General features: G+C 41.1%; 1 protein-coding gene and 1 long non-coding RNA gene across 2 annotated transcripts in view; one reads left to right on the top strand and one right to left on the bottom strand.

Annotated features, from left to right (window-relative positions):
- Window positions 1–23,288, bottom strand: part of MTUS2 (microtubule associated scaffold protein 2) — a 378,633-nt gene that overhangs the window by 66,144 nt on the left and 289,201 nt on the right.
- On the top strand, window positions 11,662–22,636 carry LOC123592214. The gene is made up of 2 exons (XR_006709642.1): window positions 11,662–13,221; window positions 22,117–22,636. It is a non-coding gene; the product is annotated as an uncharacterized LOC123592214 (long non-coding RNA).

The raw sequence follows: 23,288 nt of genomic DNA, 5'->3' as shown, positions 1-23,288 counted from the left end.
TCTAATTTTTCCTATCTTTTTAGCCTGCCCTGGAGTCAATGCAGATAAAAAAAAAAAAAAATTCAACCGTGCAAAGCTAGGCCACCTTTTCACAGGCTAAGCAAAAGAACCATACAGGGAATTAAAGAAGAAACCTACAGAATTCTATTTGAAGAAACTTCCAGATCCTTTTTACTGTGAATTTTGGAAATTCAAAGTGAGATACATACATGCACATGAAATCACAAAGGGGTTAAGGAATTTTTCATTCTTCCTGGAAACAATATTCCTTTTCACTCATGGCTCTGTGAGTTCAGGTGAGGGTTTAATTCTACATGGCAGAACCCTGTTTTAATACGGAAATACTTTCTTTTGTATTTCAAGATGAACCAGCCACAAGGTGACATCTCCAAGGCTTCTGTGTTGTTTTCATACCACCGTTTGTGAATGCTGCGTTCAATTTCAGTATTAATACTGTGAAGCTTGGCTAGATTCATAATATAGCTCCGTGGAAAATTCCTTTGGGAGGTGGACTGACCTTTTGTTTTTCATTTCAGTTATTATGGCTTTAAGGCAGCGCTGACGGCATGCTTTGACTTCTTCAATAAGTATTATTTCTTTCACATATAATTAACACAGGCCACTGTATTTTTCTACCAGCTTTTCTCCTCTGCAGTACAATTTAATAGAGACTGGTCAAGGCAAGTATCATTCACATTTAATATTCTTAAATACATGTCATTGTCTACCTGTATGAAAGATAAGCAGAACCACATCTTGTTTTAAAAGAAATCGGAAGGAATAAACTCAGAGTGCATCATTCTGATCTTTTTCCTGCGCATTTGTGATCGCAAAACATCTAGCTGCCTAAGAAGCCGCACATAATAACTCAATGGCATAACCCACCCGGATTATCAACTGGCAACTAGAAAGGACAGAATCTTATGGGGCCCAAGGTGAAGGAATGTGAATCCAAAGACGCAATGCTGGGAAATTCTGGATCTCAGAGTAAGCAAAACAAAGGAAGATTAGCCAGTGCCATGATTTTCAATCCATTTATTTATCACTTCAGAGGTTCTTTGACCTCGGATTTTCTCTTATAACCTTCCCAAATTTATTACTGTCAGATGCCAGATGCCTGGGAGGAACAGTGAGGTGCCTTCTCCTAACTGCCACCCCCACCAAGAATTTAGAGGAAAGGTAAATAAAACCAGCCTTCGAGATTAACATCAATGCATGTAAGGTTAGGGTGGAGATATGCAAAGTAACCCCTAAAGGGACGAGCAAGACTAAGTGACTTGTAGTAGAGGGAGAAAAAGGAGCCTTAGAAGACACCAAGGCAAGTGACAATCATACAGGCCTTCTCAAGTGCATTTCTAGCTAGAGGGGTGATGGGACGTGGACATATAGGCTCTGAGGCCACCGAATGCCTAAAGACCATAACTTGCTGGCTCAGATTCCATTCTTATCAAAGCCTCTTAGGAAGCTAGACTGTTGACTCTAAAAAGAGATACGTATTTATCAGCCTTGTTACCATTTGTCAGTTGCATTTCTCACTGTTAAAAAACAAGTTGGCGTTCTAGTTTACATCTAATTTATTTCTCTCAATAACTCAACATTCCTAAGAATGACTAGCTCTGGAAGGTTAAGGGCAAGGAGTTTCTGTGTGTGCAGAGCGGCCGGCTTGATCCTGGACCAGCCGAGTCCACAGGTGAACAGACTCTGAAATCCATCAGGGTGTTCCAATGGCCTCTCTGGGTCACACTTTTCCTTTCCAAAATACCTACAGAGTGAGTCTTTCCACAGATTGCCTCTCTGTTCAAATCCCAAGATGGATTTCTACTTTCTTGCAACTCAAGTTAAAAAACGTGAGTCTGGCTTTCAGCCTGGAAAATATTTCCCCACACTCCCTCTATGCTTGGATTTCCTACTGTGTTTATGCTCATCTTTCATCAAACTGGGCTAAAGTACCTTTCCTCATGCACTCCTTGCTTAGAATTGCATTCCCGCTCCTCACACGGTTCATTAAAACTCCACCCCCTGTCTCAAAGTGCGGTTCACGTTCCATTTTTTCCAAGAAACCTTGCCTAGGATTCCAGCAGGGATTTCTCCTTTCACTAGATTCCAGAAACAGGTCCGGCCAGTACCACATAACTTTCACACTCCAGGCTTGCACTAATGTGTTAATTGCTCTACATGTGTTATTGTTGCCTACCCCGTTTGTAATTTCTCTGGAAAAGATGAAAGTACAACCCAAGGAATAACTGGTAACTCCACAGGTCAGGTTGCGCCCTTCGGAGAATTCTTTGATAGCCCCCATCATGACTGGGCGATAGATATTATAAATACTGTGAGTCGGCAAGAAATGTTGTCAACGAACAGGTTTTTTGAAGAGGTGAAAATACATAAAGCACAATCGGCTTTTAAAAACCATTTATTGGGGCACCTGGGTGGCGCAGTCGGTTAAGCGTCCGACTTCAGCCAGGTCACGATCTCGCGGTCCGTGAGTTCAAGCCCCGCGTCGGGCTCTGGGCTGATGGCTCAGAGCCTGGAGCCTGTTTCCGATTCTGTGTCTCCCTCTCTCTCTGCCCCTCCCCCGTTCATGCTCTGTCTCTCTCTGTCCCAAAAGTAAATAAACGTTGAAAAAATAAATAAATAAAAAATAAAAACCATTTATTCACTTAACACATTTTCATTCATTGAATAACCCTAGACAAGATTCTGTAGTTTCTCCCAGTGAATGAATATGCTAAGAAAGCATCTCAGGTTTACATCTCTTAGCCCTATCTCTGAAACCATTACTTAAAAGTATCTTTAATCGTCCGTTGACTCTTTTCAGAACATCTTTAGCTGCACTAGAATTAAGAATGTTTTAACAGTTCACAATTAGGGTCTCAAAATTGAGTTTTTAAATCCTGTATCCATATAAACTTCTAAGGAATTCTTTTTTTTTTTTTTTTTCTTTTTCTTTTAAGGTTTATGAGGCTGGTCTGAAGTAAGCAGAAACAACTTTATCAACAATTTTATCAGGCCTCTTTCAACGTTGATGTTGGGATTGTTAGAGCTCATGAACAGGCTGATGGATTTTACCGTGGGATTTAAAAGGGCTGGAGACTGGAGCGGAATCCCATAACGCTCTCCGCATCCCACGCCTGGCCCAATAGGTGACCGCTGAATAAACAAGTGATTTTGGCATACTGCCTGTGAAGGTACCCTGAAAGGCAGACGGCTAAATAAAATAATGACTTTTTTTAATCTTAAAAAAGGAAATCCTCAATTCTCACGTGAGCACCTGTGAATTTACAGTTTCAAAACCTCCCAGGGGAATAGACTCTGAACTGTGGCAAAAGACAAGTCAAGAAATGTGGGGGTACACATAATGAAACGTGGGTGTACACGTAATGAGAAAGTTGATATGTACACTAAGTTTTCATCAGGAAAGAAGAATCTGTATTATGTTTGGAGTTTTAAAGTTGAAACATTTGAAAGTTACGTAAACATCACTCTGGCTGGAGAGATGAAGTATTACTTAGTTGTCTCCCAACATTTCCACATTCAAACATGACACAGGGATAGATAGTTACTTTCAAGAAATTGATTTGAAACAAAAAAGGAGGAGGAGTTCACTTTAAACTATATTTTCTCAAAGGTCTGCAGATTACAGCTTCTATTTCTAAAACTTCTGTACCACGACTCAGGAAGAGGAACAATATAATATTGTCATGCATGGAGCAAACCCTTCCCTTTTATTATAACTATGGTTACAACGCTTCCTTCAACACCTTTTTGTGACCGCTTCTCTTGAAAGAAGGCTTCATCGCTTCAATATTGGATTTGTAGACAACTGAGTGCAAATGTTTTTTATTTCTATTTGGTAAAAGCTCATAAATGTACATATAAATATTTTAGTTCGCACTCATGGTAGTCGAAGCCAAACCCATTGAAATAGTTACTCTTATTGGAACAAAAGTACTGGGTGGGTAACTTTTAAAATATCAGTGCAATTTTCCTAGGTCAAAGTTCACAAACAGAACTGATAAGAAAGATGTTCCCAAGTGGCCTCCTTGTAATGAGCTTTATATTAAGCTATTTATTTTCCTTCACCTGGTCACATATGATACCTCAAGCTATCTATGTAGCTGCTGCCCACGTGGGTAGAAAAGAGGCAATTTCAACCCCTTATTAAATCCCATTTCATGCGTCTTGGAAAAATCCAAATGTGTGTGAGAAAAAAAAAAAAAAATCACAGAGACAAGATTTCCTGCCAACATATTTCTAGTAGTGAAATTAAAAGCATCCCCCAGGGGCACCTGGGTGGCTCACTGGGTTAAGCGCCTGGCTTCGGCCCAGGTCATGATCTCACAGTTTGTGAGTTCGAGCCCCGCTTCGGGCTCTTGTGCTGACAGCTGGGAGCCTGGAGCCTGCTTCGGATTGTGTGTCTTCCCCTCTCTCTGCCCCTTCCCTGCTCATGCTCAGTGTCTCTCTGTCTCTCAATGATAAATAAATGTTAAAAAAAAAAAAAACCACATCATTCCCCCATCTCTCTGTGAGCTCACAGGCAAATGTCAAAAGCAAAGAAAGGCTTTGTGTTGGAATTGCCACACCGCTCTGGCTTGCTCCTTCCTGCTCTAGCCTCCGTTCCCTGGCTGTGAATCTTCCTTCCAGTGAAGACTTGAACACACCCTTGGCCTCTCCGGCTCCTTAAGGTTTCACCTCTCTGGGATACCCCCCTATGCCACGCAAAGAAGCGCCGCGAAGACCAGCCTACCAGTGCTTTCTTCTCTGACCCTAAGAATGTAAATGGCATGGATGCATGCCGCTGGTAGAAACCAGTGGTAAACTTTCGAAGTTAGCAGTTGGCCAGAAGAAGCCTGCCTAGCTAAGCTCAATTCCCCGCCGGAACGTCTGGGGTTTCACGGGTACATTAAAATGCACTAAGAATATTCCAAGGCTTTCTCGGCGTTCCGGATTTCAAGACGTTTGCGCGGAGCCCTACGGGTTTCGGGAATATGCAACAGCTGCCTGTGCGACTGGAGGGACAGGGAATTATGTAAGGCACTGCAGGGTAGGTGAGGCCGACCGCGTCTGCGGACCGCACTCACACCTCAGCACACGGGCACCAGCAAGGGCAGCCTGGGGCTCACCAACAAAGCGCACACACACGCGAGGGAAGAGGGACAGAGGCGGCCGGCTCAGGCTTCCTCTCTGCCCGTGCAAAGGAAGGGGGGAGGAGGAGGAGAGGGAAGGCAAAGTACCGTCTTGTCCAGGCACTGAAGGCAGTTATAAGGCTTGCAGCAACCGTGGCCCATCCCGGCAGGCTGGCTGGCAACGGGCCCTCCTTCATTCAGCGTGTCAGCGGGTGACTCCTAAGGCGAGGTGATGGCTCTGGCGAGAGGGGTGCGCCGCCCGGAGCTGTCACAACTTCCATGTGGCCCCCTCGGCTACCTTATTTCTCCTAATAACTTCAGGAAGCCGCAGCCCGAGGGAACGGGAGGAGGAGCGCGGCGCGGCGGCCGCGTTAGGATCCCGCAGCGGGGAGGGGCAGGGCGGCAGCCGGGAAGGGAGGGTCACTTTGCCACTGGAATCCTCCGATGGAGGCAAGTCAGTTGTCGCAGAACAATCGAGCCTTTCCCGGGGCCAGCTCCCCCGGAGGCCGGCGAGCCCGCCCTTCCCGGGAGCCGCGCCGCTCCCACCCGCCCCGGGCGCGGCCGCGCCTCTGCGCGCCGCAGACACGCCTGGAGAGGACGCAGCAAACACAAAAGAAGAGCCCGGTCTTCCAGGAGTACTCAGGGCTGAGCACTACGGCAGGGGCCCGGGGGGACTTGGCTCTGCGCGAATAGCGGCTCTCTGCGTTCCCGGCAAGTACCGACATCTACAGGGCGCAGGGCGCGGTCTTCCCTCCAGCGACTCCTGGTCTCCGGGACCGGTCGCCGCCGGGAACCCCCCCCTCCCCCCCAATGGCTCAGTTTCAGATTCGTGGGCCACGAACAAATTTGCCCGATTCGATGAAATCTTTGTAACGGAGATAGACTCGTGAAGTCGCTGGCCCAGGCCGACACTCACAAACCACACGAGTGGCTTAAGTAATTAAAATCGGGGTTTGGGGCACGTCTTTCTCCTGGGCGTATTAGCATAAAAGCCTTAGAGGGCTTGATCTTTCCAGGCAATTAGGAATTTTTCAAACCGTTAAAAATCAAAAAGAGAAGGGGATGGAGACAAAGGTTTGTTTGTTTTTCAGAAGAGACGTGGTATCTAAAAATATATTTATGTAATCTTAAAAGAACAAGATGCAAACGTTTAGGAGGTAACTTTGTATTTCCTGGTGACTCAAAGGAGAACTCCTGATCCTGAAATGTACCATCTGCAGAAATAAACAATCACATCTTTGCGACGAAATTTGCCTAAGACTATGAGCAGGCAATAGTTGTAACATTAGATAATTTTACTAACTTGAGATTTCCCAAGGAGATTTTAATTAAGGAGCACAGGCTATTTCAATTTGCTGGGACAGACGACAAGGATGTGGGGTGATCAAACATGAACAGACTGAAATGTCTGCCTGAAACTTGAAACAGTAAGCTTAAACCTTTCTTCAAAGCTAGCAGGTAGACATTGTATATCAATGATACTAAAAAGAAAAGAAAAAAAAAAAAGCTAACACGTAACTTGGAGCAATTCTTTGTTAAGGCAATATAGCTGTCCTTACCAAAATTGTATGTTTGTGTTTATTTATTTAAATTAAATTCCTATCAGGATTTTAAATGTACATCTATCTTGGGGCCCCTGGATGGCTCAGTCCACTGTATGGAAAGATGATACATTGTTGAGCGACAACATAAAGTTTTATAAAACACAAAGCAAAACTATACCCATGTACATATTTGTATATGTCTAGAAGAAAGCTTTTGGGAAAATGCAGTGTTCATATAAGAACATCCTACCCTTGGGGAATGGGAAATGGAAGTGAGAGCAAATTTCCACTTCTTTTTTTATTCTTTAAATTTTTTTAACGTTTATTTACTTTTAAGAGATAGAATGCGAGTGGGGGAGGAGCAGAGAGAGAGAGAGAGGGAGACGCAGAATCTGAAGCAGGCTCCAGGCTCTGAGTGCCAGCACAGAGCCTGATGTGGAACTCGAACTCACAGACCTGAGCCAAAGTCGGACCTTCATCTGGCTTAGCCGGCCAGGTGCCCCTCTGCTTTTTTTTTTTTTTTTTTTTTAACCCTCTTTCGAGCATGCATTACTTTTATTGTTTGAAAACAAAGTGTACTGGTGGAAGGCAATGAGCACCGCCCAGCTCTGTCATGTCAGAGGCACTCAGCTCCCTCCCTCTCACACAGGCTTGTCCTCCTCAGCAGGGAGCCTGGGCACTCCTCTCAGAGGGAGAGAAATTCAGGGTACCCTGAGCTGAAACACGGACTGAGAGCTATTCCCGGGACTTTTGCAACCTTGGAAGAAAACCTCTATATTGCAAAACCTCCTCTATATTGTGAACCCACGTTCACAGCAGCATTGCTCACAGTGACCAAAGGTGGAAATAACCCACGTGTCCACTGACTGGTGAAGGGACAAACTAAATGTGGTACATCCATACAATGGAATATTATTCAGCCTTACAAAAGGAAGGAAATTCTGACCACATGAGCCTCGTGGACGTTAAATGAAATAAGCCAGTCACAGACAAATACTGTATGATCCTGCTCAGATGAGGTACCCAGAGGTAGTAGGATGGTGATTACCAGGGACGGGGCGGGGGGGGGGGGGGGTAGTAGGGAGGAATGGGGAATTGTTTCATGGGTACAGTTTTGGTGTTGCAAGATAAAAAGAATTGTAGAGATTGGCTGCACATGTGAATGTATCGATGCCCCTGAACTTCCACTTAAATGGTTAAAATGGTCAATTTTATGTTAGGTGTATTTTAACTACAATTATAAATTAAAAAAAAAAAAAAAGTGGTGGCTTGCATTCTCCCTGGAAACAGAAAGTCCTGGCAGTATAGGTATCTGATCTAGAAGGAACCAGGGCTCCTAGAGGGGATGCCTGGTCCCAGATCTGAAGCAGGAAATATCCTAGATGAGCCGGGGATACTGTGTTGTGTACTGTACTTTAATGATAAAGCAAAGTTCCTATTGTAGAAGGAGCCAGCAGGACTGGGGAGGCTCTAAGAAGCTAAACGTCTCCCCCACAGTGATGTAAAGCATGCTTTCTTTGGCACAATTGCCTTTCTGCACCACAAGAAAAGGTTTCTTTCTCAATTAGAATTTAGATCGCACCGTACTAGAACATTACTTCTTGTTCTTGGATGATGCATGAGCCTACTTGCTTATACAGTGGCCCACAAGAGATTAGGATGGGACTCGGGAGGCTGTACAAGAAAGAAAGCCAGGACTCTGCTTCCCTTCTTGTGCAGAAGGCACTAAGGGCTGGAGAGTGGGGGTGGCCGTGCCCATCCGCTGCAGTGTTGCTGAAATCTCACATGTGGTAAAGCCCTCGGTGCAGATAACCCAGATGTCGAGAGAGGCACCAATGTCCTAGAGTTGTGCCATATCTCTTTCCGTGTAAGTTAAAAAGCTTCAAACATACTCAAGAAGACAGGGATAAATACAAAGGACCTTCACATACCCATTTCCAGTTTCTTTTTTTTTTTTAATTTTTTTTAAACGTTTATTTATTTTTGAGACAGAGAGAGACAGAGCATGAACGGGGGAGGGTCAGAGAGAGAGGGAGACACAGAATCTGAAACAGGCTCCAGGCTCCAAGCTGTCAGCACAGAGCCCGACGCGGGGCTTGAACCCACGGACCGCGAGATCATGACCTGAGCCGAAGTCAGACGCTGAACCGACTGAGCCACCCAGGCGGCCCCCATTTCCAGTTTCAATAGTTGTCAAGATTTTGGGACGCTTCCTCCAAGCCCCTTTTTTCCTTTCCATCCATCCATCACCCAGAGTTAGCAATCATGGAGACTTTGTCACTTTATTTTCATGTATCCCTTTTATGTTCTTTGTTAAACTATTTTGAAGCAAAACGCGAACACTTCAGTGTGCATTGCTAAAAATTACGAACACTTTTATATAATCCCAATGCCATTGAAACACCGAACAAAACTGACAGTATAGCTTGGCATCTAATGCCTCGTTCATAACAACTCTTCCTGCTTTCTCAAAGAAAAAAATATCTTACAGTAGGTTTTCTTGAGTCAGGACTCAAACTAGGTCCACATATTACATTTGATGTTGCCTCTGAAGCCTCATTTATCAATTTTAGTATATGTGCTGCCGAAGCGAGCACTGAAGCCTCATTTATCAAAAGCAATGCCCACTTCTGCCCTCCCTCCCTCCCTCCCCCCTGCCATTGACTTGTTCAGATACTGGGTTGACTGGGTTGTAGAATGTCCCACACTCTGGTTTTGCCTCTTTGTTTCCTCATGATACCATTTCACTCATTCCTACATGCCTGTAAATGAAATGTAGTTCTCGTGGCTGGATGAGATTCAGGTTTGATTTATTTGGGCAACGGTACCTGAGCTGTGATGTGTGCATACTGTGACATCCCATCGGGAAGCATGCCATGTTCCATTTTTAGTGACGCTGAATGGCTCAGAGGTGACAGCCTCACCTCCTCCCCTGTTATGTTCCCCATCAACCTTTCATCTGATGGTTTCATCTGTTAATGATGACTCCTGAATCGATTATTTCACTGGGACTTACAACGGGATGTTCTGATTCCGTCATCCTTCTCCATTTATTAGCTGGCATTTCCACGCAAGAAAAAAAATTTTCATCATCAACCAGGGTGATTTCATTTCCCTGCAATACAGTTTATACAGGAACGATAGGATCAATGCTGAATCCTTTCCCCTAAAGTGCCAATGTTTTGAATGGAGACTTGGCGTTGGGATGATACCGAAGGAGGTTTTTGCTTTCTCTCGCTTTTACGAAACATTATAAACATGCTTTTATGTGACTGTACACAATGTGTCTTAGTCGATTGCATTTATTACCCTTTTCATTTTATTCTATTTTTAAAAATATTTTTAATATTTATTTTTGAGAGAGAGAGAGAGAGAGGCAGGCAGAGAGAGGCGGACAGAGGACCCAAAGCGGGCTCGGTGCTGACAACAGAAAGCCCAGTGTAGGACTCGAACCCACAAACCGCAAGATCATGACCTGAGCCAAAATCAAGAGTTGGAGGCTCAACTGACTAAGCCACTCAGGCGCCCCCAATGTTCTTTTTAGATGCTACATTTATTTCCTCTCTGGCTAATGGGAGCACCTTTTTGTTGGCCCCTGGGTCCTTTGGACGTAAGTCTATCTTCCTTCCTTTCTGACACAACACAGTATCCCCGGCTCATCTAGGATATTTCCTGCTTCAGATCTGGGACCAGGCATCCCCTCCAGGAGCCCTGGTTCCTTCTAGTTGGGAATGAGAATTAGGGGCCTAATCTGGGACCTGTTTGTTGTCTTTTAAGGGCCACCTGGTGGGAGGGAGATTTCCCTTGAAGGAAGAGGTCCCTCCTATAGACAAAATGTCCTTTGAAGAGGTCACTGAAGATATCAGACTGGAGCCCTGGGCTAGGGCGAGAAAAAGGACAGCTCCTTCCTTTGGGGCATTTAGAAGTGGAAAAATGCTCAGTGAAACTCACTTTGAGGGAGATAAACTGGACTCTATAACACAAGGGCAAGCCAAGGGCTAGGTAGGGAGGTTCTCTTCCCCTGAAAATTTTCTAAGGAGTCTACAATGTGTCTGAATATCTGAAAACAAGACTGAACTTATTGAAGGCATATATAACGGGGGTTTAGACTACTGTGATTTGGCATAAAAGGAAGCTGTGACCTCACAAGCTGATGAAATCTGGGGCATTTTAATGGTTCTCAATGTTTTAAAAAGTTTGAGATGGTTTTAATTCCCTGCATATTTTCTTGCACTGGAATAGGAATGAACATTTAGATATGTTAGAAGTCCTATTGATATGTGTCTCCAGAGAAAATCTTACAAACACTCTACGTTTTGGAGCCATAACTAATAATGAATCTTCCCTGATCATTAACAGATGCCAGGCACTGTGCTTAGGACTTTGTGTGCAATGGCTTGTGTAACCTTGAGTAACACTGAGTAACAATGTAAGATAAGCCCTAATACTGCCTGCATTTTGCAGATAAGAAATATCAAGGATCACCCAACCTAACCTGTCAGGTGAACATGAAGTTAGGAAATGATAGAGTGGGGTCTTCAACTCAGATCTGACTGCAAAGCTTATGTCTTCAGCCACTGAGTTGTACTAATTGCTTTGTATTTGTTGGGCCTTTATTATCTGTAAGCCCTATACCATTGCAAGTTTGTGCGATGGAAAAATATAAAAGGCTATTCAAACATATTTATGAAATAAATATTTTCAGAACTTGGGACAAGAGCCTCTACTGTAGTTTTGTTTTGTTTTGTTTTGTTTTGTTTTGTTTTGTTTTGTTTTGTTTTGTTTTAACATACATTTACAAACCAATGTGCAAATAACCTTAAACTGACAGTAGAAGGGCTCTTGGGTGGCTCAGTTGGTTAAGCAACTGACATCAGCTCAGGTCATGATCTCACGAGTTTGAGCCTCGCATCAGGCTCTGTGCTGATGGCTCAGAGCCTGGAACATGCCTGAGATTCTGTGTTTCCCCCTCTCTCTCTCCCCTACCCCTGCTCGTGCTCTCTCTCAAAAATAAATAAACATTTAAAAAATTTTTTTGAAAAAGTAAATTTAAACTGACAAAGTAGAAACCATGTGCCTAAGTCAACGTTACGATGTTCAATTTTATTATTTCTGTTCATCTTCCTGAAAGTTGGACTTCCTAACCCATCTCCCACTCACAATCACCCCCGTCCAACCCAAGTCTTCTGCTCAAACTTGGCTCCCTTGTCCCCGTCAGTGCCACTTTCCTTCTTCTGCCTGATTCTACCACTGAGAGGGAATTTTCTCCCTCTCTGTGCCATCATGTCATTCTGTACCCTTGCTCTTGCTAATGACATTCTGCTTCACATGATGATAATTGTTCTTCTCTGTCTTCCCCCTTGCTGTGCCTCACTCGCGTTCATACCCACAACACCTGCCCCGGAGAACAGGTCCCAGAGACATTTCCTGAGGGATGTGGGATGGGATCTCGAAGGAGTCAAGCTAAGCAAAGGTGGCTTCCTGGCAGAGGCATTTTGGTATTTTGTGGAGTTTGAAAGCCATGGGGCCATTTGCAGGAGGTCGACGAGATAAAAATTGTATCACTGTCTCACTGTTTATTTCAAAAGAAAACCACGAAAAATGCTCATGAAGGAGCCTCTTACAGATTGTCAAGGCAACCATCTGTTTATTTTGGTTCCACCGTCTCTGCCCCTCCTTTTCCCATGCATTGAAAATATGAGCCTTTGCACTGGATTATAGCAAAGGGGATGGCCAGGAAAATACACGTAGTTTTACTGAACACAATCCATCTAGAGATTTCAATGCGGTGAGAATGGGCTGGAAAGGGAAAATACAAAACAGAAATCTTTAACTTTATTATTCTTTTTTCTGTTAAATCAGTGAGGGGGATGACTCCAAGCGAGGCATCCTCCTTTAAGTTTCTGCGTTATATTCAGAAGCACTGACAACTCTCCTAAAAGCAGTGAAATCCAAAATGATCTCTACTAGCTGGACACAGAGGTTGGACACGACTGGAGAACTGGTGGGTAGAAGCAGATACAGAGATGGATAGTAGCTGGCGAAGCTCCAAAGCACATCTGATTATTTGACATACATTAGATGAGAAGGCTGATCACAGCGGACATTGAGCTGAACCAACAATGTAATAGCCATTATAAAAAAAACGGGTGAAAGAAACTGGACACTGGAGTGGTGTCTGTGACCGATCTAGTATCCATTCCAGCCCCCTAATCCTCTAATCCGCCTTACTATACTGCGGGGAAGCAGCAATCTCCCCAAGAACAGACTGGGATCATTGCATAAAGGGGAGTAATGTGTCACTGCTCTCAGCATACGGCCTCTTACCTTTGGTAAGACTGGTCCCCTACCCTTCAGCCAGGTTGAGGTTCTCAGAGAAACCTCTGTTTCTCCTTTGTAGCACGTCTCACCAGGGAAATTCAATAGTTATGCGATCTGTTACATGTCTGTCTTCCTACTAGGTCATTAACTTCATGAGAACAGTGACCGCATCTGCCCGTAAAGATACGGCTGTATCCTTATCACTTAGCACAGTGCCAGATACACAGTAAGTACCATTAAATGTTGAAATAAATACAAGATTGAGTGGATTTACCCTAGTTAAGTCGAAGAACTTCAGGATACAGAGACGTTGCTAATATGCAATAACACAACTGTTGCTCTAACATTTGGAAGGTGTTTAAAACCTCTGAGAAACAGTAATCCTCGAGCCCATTTGTGCAGACATCGTCAGGCAAAGATGGAAAAACTGCTCTGACATACACTTGAACTCTTCTTTTGCTTTGGCGCTCTGAGAAGTACAAGATTTTAAGGGTGCGGCTTTCCATTATTACTTTCACGATATAAGAGCGGAAGAAAGATGTCACAGCCACTTTACCATTTTTCTTCTTTATCCCACTGATGATAAGACCCTGGCCATTTATCTGTGTGTGTCTATCACCAAATAACACCGTTAGCAATGCTTGCTTTAGATTGCCCCATGGCCTCAAACCAATGATACCACGTAACTTTTATTCCGCACCATATACCCAGATTCCCGAATTCGCTGCCACTTCAGGGAAGGAAATGTTAGGTGTCCCCCTACTAGTGATTACATCTGGTGTTTACAAAGAGCCTACGCTTACAGTGAAGGTGGCCACCGTTCTTTGCAAATAGTGTAATGAACCGTAATCTCACATATATAATCCAGCGGCAAATCTTGTTTGCTATACCTTAAAAGTAGGTCAGTCATGTGACCACCGCCTACACTTCTAAGTATCCTGGTCTAGGCTGCCAACGTATTTCACTTGGATCATGCCAACAGCCTCCCAATTGGCGTTCCTGTATCTATTGTTGCCCCTTCTTCTAGTCTGTTCTCAACAAATTAGACTAAAAGAAATATCAGAAATAAAAGTGATAGTATGTTTCCTCTCTATCCTCTGTCCTCCAAATACTTCTGTTCTTACTCAGAATGAAAGCCAAAGTCTTTTCAATGGCCCTTCATGGCCCTTCTCTTACCTCTCTGATCTCATGTAGCCCTCTCCCCATCAGCTACCATACGCCAGCCATGCTGGCCTCCCTGCTGTATTTTCCCATGCTGGGCATTTTGTCCCCATTGATCCTTCTGCCTGGAAAACCATTTCCCCAGATAGCCACACCTTGTTCCCTAACCACTGTCGCCATGTTGGTAAGCCCTTTCTTAACTACCTATGTACATTCACAACACACCCTCACCTACCCCAGGACTCCCTATGCTCTTTTTCCTGATTTTTTTCTTCTCCAAGGTGCTTACCACAACATGCTTATTGGTTCGTTTATCTCCTTCTACTAGAACGTGCTCCCAGTTAGGTTGGGATTTTGATATTCTGTCACTGTTGCACTCGCCACTTTGAGCAGTACAGAGTACTACTGAATAAATATTTATTGGGTTAACACATAAATGATTAAAGGCCAAAAACGCACTCACGTCAAAGAGAGAAGAGGTAAAAAGTACAAATAAATATCTTTAGGAAAAGCAAGGGGGTATATTCTACCAATACAATATAAAGGGGATATATAAAGATATATAAAGAGGAGATAGAAGAAAGACAACAGAATCTGCCTATGTCCATATCTCCGAATGTTTCTTCAAAATGGACAAGGCATAACAAGAAGAACAGAATACATAAAAACCGCATTCTCAGCATAACTTAAGAATACAGAGCCAAGTGTAGCCTAACGAGAAGACACCTGAAGGTATGTGCGATCTGAAGCGGCAGTCTTTGCAGTGAAGCAAGGCTGGGGAAGCAGAAAGGCACAAAGGAGAGAAGGGCGCTACGGAAACTGGGTGTTGAAGGGGAAAAGAAATTTAAGGGGAAATTCAGGGCCCTGCAAGATGAAGAGTATGCAGAAACCAGAGGACACAAATCCCTGGCTCCACTCACTCCCCCAAACCATGAAAGAATCCAGACTTTGCTACACTGACGTTAGAAGGCACTAGACCGGTCATCTTGAAAAGCAGCCCAATATGATAAAAATGAACAGAAAGCAATGAATAAGCAAACACAAAGATCTGACAAATGATCATAATAACGATCCTTACTACGCCTTCACTAGATGGAACTAGAAGGTATTATGCTGAGTGAAATAAGTCAGTCAGAGGAAGACAGATACCATATGGTTTCACTCATATGTGGATCTTGAGAAATTTAACAGAAGACCATGTAGGAAGGGAAGGGGGGAAAAGCTACAAATAGAGAGGAAGGGAGGCAAACCATAAAAGACTCTCAAATACAGAGAACAAACTGAGGGTGGGGGGTGGAGGAGAGGGGAGGAGAATGGATGATGGGCATTGAGGAGGGCACTTGTTGGGATGAGCACTGGGTGTTGTATGTAAGCGATGAACCACGGGAATCTACCCCAAAAACCAAGAGCGCACTTTACACACTGTGTATTAGCCAACTTGACAATAAATTATATTAAAAAAAAATGGCCTCCAAGAAAACAGCCACGACACAGAAGAAATCTATAAAAGAACACTCAAAGCTGCATTAAATATCCAAAAAATTGTATTTGGAAATGTGAAAGAAAAGATTTTGAACGAGAAATACATGCCCTAAGAACATAAATGGACAAAGAACAGGAAATAATAAAAAGACAGTGAATTTCAAAACAGAAGAAAAGATAATTATTTCAGAAATGAAGATTAAATTACACGGTGTTCAAGATAAGAAAAAGTAAAATGAAAATTTAACAAGAAATATTTCAAGAAGTAGAAAAACTAAGAAAAGAAAAATGAGAAAAGAAAAGAAGTAAAGTGGGTCATAGAGAAAATACTGAAATGGAAAACAGATCATGAAGAATTAAGACTCACAGTATGAGACTCCTTGAAGAGGGAAAACAAAACAATGGAACAGGTCTAATACTTTAACATTGTAGTGTAAGAAAATTTTCCAGAGAACTGAATCTTAATATTGAAAGGGGCCACTGGGTCCTGGGAAAACGAACCCATATTTAGCAGTTCTAAGCTGTATCCTATTAAACCTGTTACAATTTAGAGATCAAAAAAAAAAAAAAAAAAAAAAAATGAAGACCTCTAGGTAAAAAGATGACCCAATTACAAGGTCAGAAGTATAAATAAATAAATATTCAAAGCAAGACAACAATAGAATAGCACTTAAAAATAAATAAACAGAAACATCTTAATTAAAAAAATATATGAGGGGCGCCTGGGTGGCTCGGTCAGTTAAGTGTCCAACTTCGGCTCCGGTCATGATCTCATGGTTTGTGAGTTCGAGCCCTGTGTCCGTCGGGCTCTGGGCTGACAGCTCGGAGCCTGGAGCCTGCTTCCGATTCTGTGTCTCCCTCTCTATCCGCCCCTCCCCCGCTCATGTTCTGTATCTCTCTGTCTCAAAAATAAATATAAACATTAAAAAATTTTTTTCATCAAAAAATATATATATGAAACAAGGATTTTCTACAAATTTGAAATCAAAGCTATAGGATAACATGGAAACACACAGGACATGAATCTTTCTTTAGGAACAGCCTAGAGAATGAGCTTCATTGGACTAAGAGGTAATTGGAAAATTTTAGCAGAAGGACTGATGTGAGCATTTATAAAGTGGATTGTAGATCTAAGTCAAAACCAAAGGAGACAATGAGGGTGGAAGACGGATATACAAATGCTATACAAACAGAAATACAAATAACAAATAGAAATAATGCAACTAAAAACTGGTAAGGGGCAGAAGAGAGAATAAAGAAAGTAAAAGCTCATTGGTTGTCAGGTAGAAAATAGGTGGGAGTTAAGGATCTGATTTTAAATTGGCAAACCAGATGGTCAAAGGGTAACTAAGAAAACAAGGAAGGTGTAAGTACAAAGGTAACAGCTAGAACAAAAATAAAATGTCCCTAAATTCTGTTTGTTAAAATGAAAGAACCGGCAACATGAATAGACTTTGAGGGTGTTAGGCTAAGGGAAATAAGTCAGACAGAAAAAGACAAATATTGTATGATTTCACTTATATGTGGAATCTGTAACACAAAACAAAACAGAAACAGACTCAGAGATACAGGAAACAAATGGGTGGCTACCACAGGGTGGAGGGGGTTGGGTGTGCACAAAATAGGTGAAGGGGATTAAGAGGTGCAAACTTCCACTCATAAAATAAGTCAGTCATGGGGATGCAATGTATGGCATATGAAATATAGTCAGTAATATTATAGTAAGTTTTTATGATTATAGATGGCAACTAAACTTACTGTGGAGGCCATAAATTAAATTCAAGGGCAAATAATACACATCTTTAGAAAAAGAAACACAGACTAAATAACATAATACATGCAATTATAAAACATGATAGAAATGAGATCTAACATATCAACCGTATCAATAAGTGTAATGGACTAAATTTACCAATCAAAAGCAAAAAGATCCTCAATTTTGTTCACAATGGAAGGCCCAGTTATATGCTATCTCCATTAAATATATAAAAAAAGATTTAAAAAACAAAATACAAACGGATGGGTAAAGGTATTTCAGGAAAATGGAAACATTAAGAAAGCAGCAGTAGCAACCCTGATTCAAGCCTAAAAGTGTTAAACACAACAAAGAAGGGCACCTTTTATTGCTGAAAGCCAAATCTCCAATGAAGATATAATACTTATGAATATCTATGCTCCAATATAATTTATGTCCGAGATTTACCACTCTTAATTCAAGACAGATTAAATGGACAAACAAAACAAAACATAATCAGCTAGGTAGGTCTTATGGATATATATTGAGCTTTATATTTTGATAATATAAATGAACACACCTTTTTTATCAAGGGCTTTTGAACCATTCATAAAAACTGGTCACAAAGAAAATGTCAGTAGGTTCCATGAATTAAAAATATGATGAACAAAACTGATCACAATGCAGTAAAAGTAGAAATTATTAACTAATGAAAGGAAAATAGAAATCCTTAACCAAACCAAAAACAAAAGGGTCATCCACCTGAAAAATTTAAAAAGCCTCCTCCTACGTGACAACTCTTGGGTAACAGTAAAGACATAAAGTGAAGTCAAAGGATTTTTTTTTTAAGCCACTAAAACAAAATACAAAAACACTAACACATGGGATACATTTAAAGCAGTTTTTGGAGAAAAACTCATAGCAGGAGATGCTTTCATAAGTAATAAATAAAAGGATGTAAATGAATGACTCAAATACTTAGCTGAAAAAAAAAAAAACCTAGCAAACAACAAAGTAGACTGAAAGAAAGCACTAAGAAGAAAATGATAAAGACAAAAGCAGAAATTAATGAAATACAGAATAGGAAACCAGTAGACTTAATTGAAAAAAGTTAACAAAATAGCAAACCACTAGCTAACTTAATAAAAAAGAGGGAAAGCACAAATAAAATAAGGAATGACAAAAAGTGAATGGAAAAAAATTAAACATCTTAAGAGGCTTTGTTTGCCCACCTCTATACAAATAAATTTGAAATCTTACATTAAATTGATAATTTTCTAAAGAAACATAGATTACCAAAATTGAGCCTAAGAGAGGGAAAAGATTCAAATGCACCAAATTTCCACAGAGGATACAGACACAATTATTATTTTTTCAAATGTTTATTTACTTTTGAGACAGAGCAAGTGAGTGGAGGAGGGACAGAGAGAGGGAGACAGAGAATCTCAAGCAGGCTCCACCCTGTAGGTGCAGAACCTGACATGAGGCTTTAACTCACGAACTGTGAGATCATGACCTGAGCCAAAATCAAGAGTCGGATGCTTAACGGCCTTGAGCCACCCAGGTGCCCCTACAGAGCAATTATTAAAGATACCACACAAAAAAAGCATCAGGCCCATGAGCTTCTACCAAACCTGCAATAATCAAATATTCTAGTGCTCTGTAAATTGCTCTGGAGCATGATGATTATGGCAGGCTGAATACTGCCTCTCTTCCCACAAAAGATGTCTGTATCTAAATCCCCAGTACCTATGACTATGCCATATACATGGCAAAGAGGAATTAAGGTTGTAAGTAGAAATAAAATCTGCTAATCAGCTGGCCTTGAAGTAGGGAGATTATCCTGGATTATGGGAAGGGCCAATGTAATTACAAGAGTCCTTAAATGTGGAAGAGGGAGACAGGACACTCAGCAACAGGGAGATGGGATAAAAGAAAAACTAGATCCCTATTGGCTTTGGAAATGGAAGGAAGCCATGAACCAAGGAACATGAGTGGCCTCGAGAAGCAGGCAAAGGCAACAAAACAGATTTTCCCTGAGGGCCTCCAGAAAAGAATGCAGCCTGCCAATATCTCAGTTTTAGGTCATTGAGACTCACTTTGGACTTTTGACCTCAAGACCTGTTAGATACTAAATTTGTACTGTTCTAAGCCACTAAGTTTGTGATGATTACAGCAGTAAATAGAAAACTAGTATAAAATACTAATATAAAAATAAAGGAAAGCTTCCTCATTCTTTTAGTAAATTGAGTATAACCCAATTTTGATACCTAAGCCTGATGAAGACTCTCTCAAAAAAGTAGAAGAAAAAGAAAGCTGCAGACCATTGTCACTCATGAATATTGATGAAAAAGATTAGCTAAAATATCAGCAAACAGAATCTAATACCACATGAAGAAAATAACATACCATGACGAATTGGGATCTATTCTAGTAATTTAATGTAGTTTCTATATTAGTAAATCCATATTGATAGGTCTCAGGAAAAAAAAATATGGTTATCTCCATAGTTGTTCAAAAAGCCTTGGACAAAAATTCCATACCCATTCCAAGTAGCAGCACTCAAGAAAACAGGAATTGAAGGACACTTTCTTAATGTGTTAAAACACCTTAACATGATAAAAAATATATATATTAGTCCTAAAGCTATTATTTTACTTAAATGTGAAAACACAACAAGAATTTCCATACAAATCAGGAACAAGGCAAAAATGTGTACCTCCACGACTATTCAACACTGTCCTAATGGTATTAGCCAATGCAATTAGAGACGATAAAATAATCAGAGGCAAAATATTTGGTAAAGAAGTAAGACCGTCTCTGTCTTTACCAACACAACAGTATAACTGGAAAGCTCTAGAACATCGATGGTCAATGATAAAACGGACTCAAACAGTATAAGAATTCAGTAAGGTAGCAAGATACAAAATTAACAGACAAGTCAATATAGCTTTCCTATACACAAACACTATCTAGAGAAAATATGAAAGAGAAACCCCAATCTACATTGGCAACAAAGAAGATCAAATATACAGGAATAAATTTATCAAATAATATGTAAAACTTATATGAACTTAAAATTACTCTGGGAAGACATAAAAATAGACAAATGGAGAGAATCTCATGTGATTGAAAGGGTTTTTCAGCATTGGAAGGATGTCAGCTCTCACTTGGTTAATTGATGCAATCCCATTAAAAATACCAACAAGCCTTTGTTTTATGGAGTTAGACACATTGGTACAAAGATTATTTGGCAAAACAAACATGCAAGGATACCCAGAAAAATACTAAAAAAAGGAAATCTGCTCCGGGGGACTAGACATATCAGACATTAAAACATACTACAAAGCTTCTATAATTAAACAGTGTGGCATTACCATAGGACTAGACCATAGATCATAGACCAGTGGAACAGAATAGAAACCCCAGAAATAGACCTAAGGATGTACAGAAATTTAGTGGATGATAAAGATGACATCTCAAATCATTGGGACAATGATAGACCTTTAATAAAGGAGGCTGGGTAGCCATTTTGAAAAAGATACAATTAGATCTATACCTCATGTCATACCCAAGAATAAACTTCAAATGTATCAGGGGTCTAAATTTAAAAGAAAGATCAAGCATACAAGTTCTGAAAGAAAAAAAAAAAAAGAGTGGGTTTCTCTATAACAGTAGTGTGGGAGAGTCTTTCTAACCATGATTAAATTTACAGAGGAAATAAAATAATAAGTTTGCATGAATTTTTTTTTATAAGTTTGAGTGGTAAAAACTAAAATAGACATAGTCAAAAAACAGTAACAAACCAGAAGAAAACATTTGTGCATGTGTCACAGATAAAGGGTTAATATCCCCAGGATGCAAAGAACGCTTCGAAAATGCAAAACCAAAGGCCAAAAACCCAAAAGGAAAACAGGAAGTCAATGATTTATGAAGAGTAAAAAACAGCCCTTAAACATATGCAAATTGTTCCAAGTTTCTCATAATCAGAGAAGTGCAAACTAATACAATATTGGGATACTATTTCTCATCTATTGGGTTGGTTCAAATGAAAACTATCATGGCATATGTGACTGGCAAAGCCTTGGGAAGTACTCTCCTATGGGGCTGGTGGGAATGCAAACTGGTGCAAATATTTTATTTTTTCATTTATTTAAAAATTTTTTGATGTTTATTTCATTTTGAGAGAGAGAGAGAGAGAGTGAGTACAAGCAGGGAAGGGACAGAGAGAGGGAGACACAGAATCTTAAGCAGACTCCAGGCTCTGAGCTGTCAGCACTGAGCCTGACGTGGGACTCGAACCCACAAACCATGAGCTCATGACCTGAGCTGAAGTTGGATGCTTAACCAACTGAGCTACCCAGGTGCTCCATGGTGCAAATATTTTATAGGAGGACTTGGTAAAACCTAACAAAACTGTGTATGTTCTTACTTTTTGACCTAGAAATTGTACATCTGGGATTTTACTTTGAAGATACATTTCTAACAATACACTGCGTTCATTATAGCATTGTTTGTAGTTGAAAGATATTAAAAAATAAGCTAAATGCCCATATATAGGAAAGTCATTTCATAAATTATGATACATTCACACAAGGGAGTTCTATACAATTATTTTTTTATAAAAGGAATGAAGATTTATATAAATTTATTTGGAATGAGCTCTAGAATACATTGTTAAATGAAGAAAACAAAAACCCAACAAGGAGCAAAAGAGTATCTATACTGGTAGTGTGCTCTCTTCCAGGTAAGAACAAAAGGAAATAAACCTGTACCTGTTCTTTTGTAACGAGAAGAATGGACCGGAAACTAATCTCACCCCTCCCAGGGCACTGATGCGAATGAAGTAGACAGAATGAGGAAAAGGAATGGGATAGGAGGAACAAAGGGAGAGTGACACTTCTCTCCAAGTATACTTTCTCACGTATTCTTTTCAAGCCATGTCAACATACCACACACTCATTAAAGCAAAGAAATAATTGAAACCAACTGGGATGCATAGGCAATTCAAAATGGAATACAAACAATGAGCCTGGTTTCTCTTTTGTTGTTTTGTTTGTTTGTTTGTCTTTTGTTTTTGTTTTTTTTCCAAATGAGTAACATACCCACACTGAAGCAAAGGGAGAAGAAGAAAATATACTAACTGGTAAACAGTATCTTGACTATATAGTAAAAGGCTAAAGACAGCACTGTACAGAAGTGGGTGAATAACTGAAACTATTTATACTAGGAAAGGGCAAAAAAAGTAAATATACTGTAGAAAATGAGAGCCACGTTTGTCCCTGTTGGGGGCAGGCCAGAATAAACTCTAGGGTGTTGGGCTGGAATTGGAGGTCTCAGAGCTAACTCATGCCTTCAAATATATGTAAGTACACAGATACACATATACAGATACTTGATAAATGACTTTGATTTCATTGCAAACAAGTGAGAAAAGGATGGACTTTTGAGGGGGGATGGTGTTCTGTTGTTGTTGTTTGTTTGTTTTGGTTTTGGTTTTTTACCAAGACATTCAAAGGTACAAACAATACAGAAAAATGATAAATTTGACTCCCATTAAAACTAGAAATTTGAAGGGAACCTGGGTGGCTCAGTCGGACGCTTAGGCGTCCGACTCCGGCTCAGGTCATGATCTCACATTCATGGGTTCTAGCCCAGCATCAGGCTCTGTGCTGACAGCTCAGAGCCTGGAGCCTACTTTGGAGTCTGTGTCTCCCTCTCTTTCTGCCCCTCCCCCAACTTGCACTCTGTCTCTCTTCAGCTCTCAAAAAATAAAATCAAACATAAAAAAAACCCTTTAGGGGCGCCTGGGTGGCGCAGTCGGTTAGGCGTCCGACTTCAGCCAGGTCACGATCTTGCGGTCCGTGAGTTCGAGCCCCGTGTCGGGCTCTGTGCTGACAGCTCAGAGCCTGGAGCCTG

The sequence above is a fragment of the Leopardus geoffroyi genome, chromosome A1 (assembly GCF_018350155.1).
Source record: "Leopardus geoffroyi isolate Oge1 chromosome A1, O.geoffroyi_Oge1_pat1.0, whole genome shotgun sequence".
Lineage (NCBI taxonomy): Eukaryota > Metazoa > Chordata > Mammalia > Carnivora > Felidae > Leopardus > Leopardus geoffroyi.
This window is presented reverse-complemented; position numbering and strand designations above follow the sequence as displayed.